This window comes from Oncorhynchus nerka, linkage group LG12, assembly GCF_034236695.1.
Source record: "Oncorhynchus nerka isolate Pitt River linkage group LG12, Oner_Uvic_2.0, whole genome shotgun sequence".
Taxonomy (NCBI): Eukaryota; Metazoa; Chordata; class Actinopteri; order Salmoniformes; family Salmonidae; genus Oncorhynchus; species Oncorhynchus nerka.
Window position 1 is genome coordinate 17,940,308 of NC_088407.1, and position 8,220 is coordinate 17,948,527.

The 8,220-nt window shown below is 48.5% G+C and overlaps 1 long non-coding RNA gene across 1 annotated transcript in view; it reads left to right on the forward strand.

The window, feature by feature from the left end:
* Positions 1-126, forward strand: part of LOC115118168 (uncharacterized) — a 39,035-nt gene extending 38,909 nt beyond the window's left edge. Inside the window, exon 5 of the long non-coding RNA XR_003861801.2 lies at positions 1-126. This exon is cut by the window's left edge and continues 1,715 nt beyond it. This is a non-coding gene — a long non-coding RNA (uncharacterized LOC115118168).
* Positions 127-8,220: the final 8,094 nt, after the last annotated feature.

Here is an 8,220-nt window from a genome sequence, read left to right on the forward strand (position 1 = left end):
ACCTACCTATTGTTCACCTAATACCTTTTTTCACTATTGGTTAGAGCCTGTAAGTCATTATTTCACTAAGTTCTATACCTGTTGTATTCAGCGCACGTGCCAAATAAACTTTGATTTGATTTGAAAGAGTTTATATTCATTATATTATATTTCAGAATTGGAACTGATTTACCATGTGATGCCAGCTAAAAGTAGATTATCGATAACTACATGAATTAAGATTTCAATCAAATGTATTTATAAAGCCCTTTTTACCTCAGCAGATGTCACAAAGTGCTGTATAGAAAGATATTTGAGCTTATTTTGATTGCCAAATGATTCCATGGTTGTCTAATGTGTATATAGTTGTACTGTATATCACACATAAAGCTGTATATATTTTTTGCACATTTTGTCAAATACTGATTGAATAAAGGGTTTGTAAAATAAACATGAAATAAAGATTTTGACTAATACAAATACATGGATTGCATTGATGGATTATAATTCAGTGAAGCAAACTAAACATACTTAGTTAGTTTTATATTCACATCTTAAGTAACCATGCTTGCTTGATGAGTAGTACCCTTGCCTGAGACCTGAAGACATGCGTTAACTCCCCAAGAGAATGTCGAGGTTTTAGCTCAGCTGGCTAACACTGTTGTGGTTCACTGGAGACCCAGATTTGAATTCTCGGTGATCACATTAGCATTTATTACAATCATATGACATTTTAATAATGTCTTTTTATATACTCCTGTGTTCTCATTCCTATCAGTTGAGCTTCATGTTTGGCAATCAGCATCCATTCCAATCAAAATCTGATTAAATCCTTATGAACAAACTAACCTCCCAAAATGTCCTGATATTGTTTTCTTAAGCAGGGGCTGTAGTAAAAAAAAATACTTCTAAAGTTCTAAAATGATGATCCATCTCTTCTTAAAGGGATACTTCAGGATTTTGGCAAGGATGCCCGTTATCTAGTTTTGTTAGCACAGTGACTGGAAGTCTCATAGACTCATAGACTTCCAGTCTTGGCACTAGTGCTAGTTAGCAATCTTCTTCTAACTGCATGCAGAGACAAAATAAATGATATCCACGGGTTCGTCTGAGTCTGGGGAAGTTTAAGAAAGGGTGGAATCCATCTATGTGTCAGAATTTTTCAAACCCCAAAGATCCATTCTAAACACACCATCTTGGCAAAAAATAGGTCACATGTTATTTGGATAGTCCCTCTATAAGAAGATGCATAAGAGGGGGAAAAGAGGTTTAGTTCATCCATCTCTGGATCGGATTCCCTGGATCTGAACAAAGTTTGAAAACCCCAAAGATCCTAGTGTGTGTGTGTAACGATGTGTGCTGAGAGTCGGGAAGCAAGTTCAGGGAGTGAGTGTTTTAATAAATAAACACAACATGATACAAAATAAGAAACACGAACAATGCACAGAACTGACACAGGAACAGAAACAATAACACCTGAGAAAGGAACCAAAGGGAGTGACATATATATGGAAGGTAATCAGGGAAGTGATGGCGTCCAGGTGAGTCTGATGACGCTCAGGTGCGCGTAATGATGGTGACAGGTGTGCGCCATAACGAGCAGCCTGGTGACCTAGAGGCTGGAGAGGGAGCACATGTGACAGCGTGACACAGTTTTGTGTTTGTATTTGCCTGGCAGCACACACACAACACACACATGCACATCGTACGTCGTCTGGGAAGGAAATATTCATTACTCAACACCACAACCCTTGTCCTCCCAACATCCGGTCCTTAAAATAAATCTTTGGACATATGTTGTCTCAGATTTGACAGTGGATGTGTTTAACTATTCTTGGGACCAGAAGTCCCCTCAAGAACAGTAAACAAACAAACATTTGACCAACTGGGGACATTTTGTTAGTTCCGACGTGGTCAGAGGCTATTTCTAGGGGGTTTAGGGTTAAGGTTAGAATTAGTGTTAGGGTTAGAATTACATTTAGAGTTTGGGTCAGAAGCTAGGGTTAGTTTTAGGGTTAGGAGCTATGGATAGGTTTAGGTTTTTGGATTAAGGTTAGGTTTAAGATTAGGGTAAGGGTAAGAGTACGGGTTAGGGGTTAGGGAAAATAGGATTTTGAATGCGACAGAATTGTGTGTCCTCACAAGGTTAGCTGTACAAGACTGTGTGTGTGTGTGTGTGTGTGTGTGTGTGCGTGCGTCAGTGTGTTGTAACTTTAACTTAATCTCAAAATAATTGCTCTAAAATGTTTGTGTTACCGTTTCAGATAAGGGTTTGAGGGATGTTTATGTTGGAAGTCACCACGATATTTCAACATCATAAATTGCATGTAGACTTAAGTAATTAATTTATTGGAAACCAATCAAACCACTTCTGACCTACTGGTGAATCCAAGATGGCAGACTTGTTGAAATTCATAATTTCCTCCTTGGGAGGGACATGGACAGGACCTATGAATTAGAAGTGCTTGGCATTGCAAACAGTCTAGACACTTGTCTCTATTGTGGATGACCATTGGCACCTGAATGTGTGTGTTTGGACAGATTATTATTGCGATATTTCTTTAAATTTGACCATCTTCAGCCTACAGATGTAGGATCTTAATTTGATCACTATTTTGTTGCTGAGAATTTTCCTGCAGCGCAGTTAATGCAGATGAGCTTGATGATTTACGTAAATTCACAGAAAAAGCTTACTAACACAAGGTCATATTAACAGTAGTATTCCACTTCTCATGTAGCATCAACAATGTAGAAAATAGCAGAAATAAAGAAAAACCCTGGAATGAGTAGGTGTGTCCAAACTTTTGACTAGTACTGTATGTAGCTGTGGTTGTCTTGTCTGGGCCAGCCGTGTTTTCTCCTTCATGTCTCCCTGCTTTATTTCGATGTCTGTACCATCACTCATTCTCTCCTTCCCTCCGTGCTCCCTCTCTTGTATGTCTGTACCCATCACTCATTCCTGCCCTGCCTATCTAAGGTCTTCGAAAGCCAAGTCAACAAACAGGTCACTGACCATCTCGAATCCCACCGTACCTTCTCTGCTGTGCAATCTGGTTTCCGAGCCGGTCACGGGTGCACCTCAGCCACGCTCAAGGTACTAAACGATATCATAACCGCCATCGATAAAAGACAGTACTGTGCAGCCGTCTTCATCGACCTCGCCAAGGCTTTCGACTCTGTCAATCACCATATTCTGATCGGCAGACTCAATAGCCTCGGTTTCTCGGATGACTGCCTTGCCTGGTTCACCAATTACTTTGCAGACAGAGTTCAGTGTGTCAAATCGGAGGGCATGCTGTCCGGTCCTCTGGCAGTCTCTATGGGGGTGCCACAGGGTTCAATTCTCGGGCCGACTCTTTTCTCTGTATATATCAATGATGTTGCTCTTGCTGCGGGCGATTCCCTGATCCACCTCTACGCAGACGACACCATTCTATATACTTTCGGCCCGTCATTGGACACTGTGCTATCTAACCTCCAAACGAGCTTCAATGCCATACAGCACTCCTTCCGTGGCCTCCAACTGCTCTTAAACGCGAGTAAAACCAAATGCATGCTTTTCAACCGATCGCTGCCTGCACCCGCATGCCCGACTAGCATCACCACCCTGGATGGTTCCGACCTTGAATATGTGGACATCTATAAGTACCTAGGTGTCTGGCTAGACTGCAAACTCTCCTTCCAGACTCATCAAACATCTCCAATCGAAAATCAAATCAAAGAGCTTTCTGTTCCATAACAAGCCTCCTTCTCATTCTCTCCTTCCTTCCTCTGGCGTTCTCCCTCTCTTGTATGTCTGTACCCTCACTCATTCTCTCCTTCCCTCCCTCTGGCCGTTCTCCCTCTCTTGTATGTCTGTACCCTCACTCATTCTCTCCTTCCCTCCCTCTGGCCGTTCTCCCTCTCTTGTATGTCTGTACCCTCACTCATTCTCTCCTTCCCTCCCTCCGGCCGTTCTCCCTATCTTGTATGTCTGTACCCTCACTCATTCTCTCCTTCCCTCCCTCCGGCCGTTCTCCCTCTCTTGTATGTCTGTACCTCACTCATTCTCTCCTTCCCTCCCTCCGTCTGTACCCTCCACTCATTCTCTCCCTTTCCTCCCCGTTCTCCCTCTCTTGTATGTCTGTACCCTCACTCATTCTCTCCTCCCTCCCTCCGGCCGTTCTCCCTCTCTTGTATGTCTGTACCCTCACTCATTCTCTCCTTCCCTCCCTCTGGCCGTTCTCCCTCTCTTGTATGTCTGTACCCTCACTCATTCTCTCCTTCCCTCCCTCCGGCCGTTCTCCCTCTCTTGTATGTCTGTACCCTCACTCATTCTCTCTTCCCTCCCTCTGGCCGTTCTCCCTCTCTTGTATGTCTGTACCCTCACTCATTCTCTCCTTCCCTCCCTCTGGCCGTTCTCCCTCTCTTGTATGTCTGTGCCATCACTCATTCTCTCCTTCCCTCCCTCTGGCCGTTCTCCCTCTCTTCTTGCTGTCACTCATTCTCTCCTTCCCTCCCTCCGGCCGTTCTCCCTCTCTTGTATGTCTGTACCTCACTCATTCTCTCCTTCCCTCCCTCTGGCCATTCTCCTTCTTGTATGTCTGTATGTCTGTACCCTCACTCATTCTCTCCTTCCCTCCCTCTGGCCGTTCTCCCTCTCTTGTATGTCTGTACCATCACTCATTCTCTCCTTCCCTCCCTCTGGCCGTTCTCCCTCTCTTGTATGTCTGTACCCATCACTCATTCTCTCCTTCCCTCCCTCCTTGCTGTCCTTATTCTCTCCTTCCCTCTTGTTCTCCCTCTCTTCCTCACTCATTCTCTCCTTCCCTCCCTCCGGCCGTTCTCCCTCTCTTGTATGTCTGTACCATCACTCATTCTCTCCTTCCCTCCCTCCGGCCGTTCTCCCTCTCTTGTATGTCTGTACCCTCTTCCCTCCCTCATTCTCTCCTGTCCCTCCCTCTCCGGCCGTTCTCCCTCTCTTGTATGTCTGTACCCTCACTCATTCTCTCCTTCCCTCCCTCCGGCCGTTCTCCCTCTCATGTCTGTACCCATCACTCATTCTCTCCCTCCCCCTCCCTCCCTGGCCGTTCTCCTCTCTTCTTGTATGTCTGTACCCTCACTCATTCTCTCCTTCCCTCCCTCCGGCCGTTCTCCCTCTCTTGTATGTCTGTACCCTCACTCATTCTCTCCTTCCCTCCCTCCGGCCGTTCTCCCTCTCTTGTATGTCTGTACCCTCACTCATTCTCTCCTTCCCTCCCTCTGGCCGTTCTCCCTCTCTTGTATGTCTGTACCCTCACTCATTCTCTCCTTCCCTCCCTCTGGCCGTTCTCCCTCTCTTGTATGTCTTGCCATCACTCATTCTCTCCTTCCCTCCCTCTGGCCGTTCTCCCTCTCTTCTTGTCTGTCACTCATTCTCTCCTTCCCTCCCTCGGCCGTTCTCCCTCTCTTGTATGTCTGTACCCTCACTCCTCTCCCTCCCTCCCTCTGGCCTCACTCATTCTCCCTCTCTTGTATGTCTGTACCCTCACTCATTCTCTCCTTCCCTCCCTCGGCCGTTCTCCCTCTCTTGTATGTCTGTACCCTCACTCATTCTCTCCTTCCCTCCCTCTGGCCGTTCTCCCTCTCTTGTATGTCTGTACCCTCACTCATTCTCTCCTTCCCTCCCTCTGGCCGTTCTCCCTCTCTTGTATGTCTGTACCCTCACTCATTCTCTCCTTCCCTCCCTCTGGCCGTTCTCCCTCTCTTGTATGTCTGTACCCTCACTCATTCTCTCCTTCCCTCCCTCTGGCCGTTCTCCCTCTCTTCTTGTCTGTACCCATTCTCTCCTTCCCTCCCTCATTCTCTCTCCTTCCCTCCCTCCGGCCGTTCTCCCTCTCTTGTATGTCTGTACCCATCACTCATTCTCTCCCTCCCTCCGGCCGTTCTCCCTCTCTTCTTGCTGTCACTCATTCTCTCCTTCCCTCCCTCCGGCCGTTCTCCCTCTCTTCTTGCTGTCACTCATTCTCTCCTTCCCTCCCTCCGGCCGTTCTCCCTCTCTTGTATGTCTGTACCCTCACTCATTCTCTCCTTCCCTCCCTTCGGCCGTTCTCCCTCTCTTGTATGTCTGTACCATCACTCATTCTCTCCTTCCCTCCCTTCGGCCGTTCTCCCTCTCTTGTATGTCTGTACCCTCACTCATTTTCTCCTTCCCTCCCTCTGGCCGTTCTCCCTCTCTTGTATGTCTGTACCCTCACTCATTCTCTCCTTCCCTCCCTCCGGCCGTTCTCCCTATCTTGTATGTCTGTACCCTCACTCATTCTCTCCTTCCCTCCCTACGGCCGTTCTCCCTCTCTTGTATGTCTGTACCCTCACTCATTCTCTCCTTCCCTCCCTCCGGCCGTTCTCCCTCTCTTCTTGCTGTCACTCATTCTCTCCTTCCCTCCCTCCGGCCGTTCTCCCTCTCTTGTATGTCTGTACCATCACTCATTCTCTCCTTCCCTCCCTCCGGCCGTTCTCCCTCTCTTGTATGTCTGTACCCATCACTCATTCTCTCCCTCCCTCCCTTCGGCCGTTCTCCCTCTCTTGTATGTCTGTACCCTCACTCATTCTCTCCCTCACTCCCTTCGGCCGTTCTCACTCTCTTGTATGTCTGTACCCTCACTCATTCTCTCCTTCCCTCCCTCCGGCCGTTCTCCCTCTCTTGTATGTCTGTACCCTCACTCATTCTCTCTTCCCTCCCTCCGGCCGTTCTCCCTCTCTTGTATGTCTGTGCCCTCACTCATTCTCTCCTTCCCTCCCTCTGGCCGTTCTCCCTCTCTTCTTGTCTGTACCCTCACTCATTCTCTCCTTCCCTCCCTCCGGCCGTTCTCCCTCTCTTCTTGCTGTCACTCATTCTCCCTCCTTGTATCTCTTGTATGTCTGTACCATCACTCATTCTCTCCTTCCCTCCCTCTGGCCGTTCTCCCTCTCTTGTATGTCTGTACCCATCACTCATTCTCTCCTTCCCTCCCTCTTGTATGGCCGTTCTCCCTCTCTTGTATGTCTGTACCCATCACTCATTCTCTCCTTCCCTCCCTCCGGCCGTTCTCCTCTCTTCTTGCTGTCACTCATTCTCACTCCTTCCCTCCCTCCCCGGCCGTTCTCCCTCTCTTGTATGTCTGTACCCATCACTCATTCTCTCCTTCCCTCCCTCCGGCCGTTCTCCCTCTCTTGTATGTCTGTACCCATCACTCATTCTCTCCTTCCCTCCCTCGGCCATTCTCCCTCTCTTGTATGTCTGTACCCATCACTCATTCTCTCCCTCCCTCCCTTCGGCCGTTCTCCCTCTCTTGTATGTCTGTACCCATCACTCATTCTCTCTCCCTCCCTCCCTTCGGCCGTTCTCCCTCTCATTCTCTCCTTCCCTCCCTGTCTTGCCATCTCATTCTCTCCTTCCCTCCTCCGGCCCGTTCTCCCTCTCTTGTATGTCTGTACCCTCACTCATTCTCTCCTTCCCTCCCTCTGGCCGTTCTCCCTCTCTTGTATGTCTGTGCCATCACTCATTCTCTCCTTCCCTCCCTCTGGCCGTTCTCCCTCTCTTCTTGCTGTCACTCATTCTCTCCTTCCCTCCCTCCGGCCGTTCTCCCTCTCTTGTATGTCTGTACCATCACTCATTCTCTCCTTCCCTCCCTCTGGCCATTCTCCCTCTCTTGTATGTCTGTACCCTCACTCATTCTCTCCTTCCCTCCCTCCGGCCGTTCTCCCTCTCTTGTATGTCTGTACCATCACTCATTCTCTCCTTCCCTCCCTCTCGTTCTCCCTCTCTTGTATGTCTGTACCCTCACTCATTCTCTCCTTCCCTCCCTCTGGCCGTTCTCCCTCTCTTGTATGTCTGTACCCTCACTCATTCTCTCCTTCCCTCCCTCCGGCCGTTCTCCCTATCTTGTATGTCTGTACCCTCACTCATTCTCTCCTTCCCTCCCTACGGCCGTTCTCCCTCTCTTGTATGTCTGTACCCTCACTCATTCTCTCCTTCCCTCCCTCTGGCCGTTCTCCCTCTCTTGTATGTCTGTACCCTCACTCATTCTCTCCTTCCCTCCCTCTGGCCGTTCTCCCTCTCTTCTTGCTGTCACTCATTCTCTCCTTCCCTCCCTCCGGCCGTTCTGCCTCTCTTGTATGTCTGTACCCTCACTCATTCTCTCCTTCCCTCCCTCCGGCCGTTCTCCCTCTCTTGTATGTCTGTACCATCACTCATTCTCTCCTTCCCTCCCTCTGGCCGTTCTCCCTCTCTTGTATGTCTGT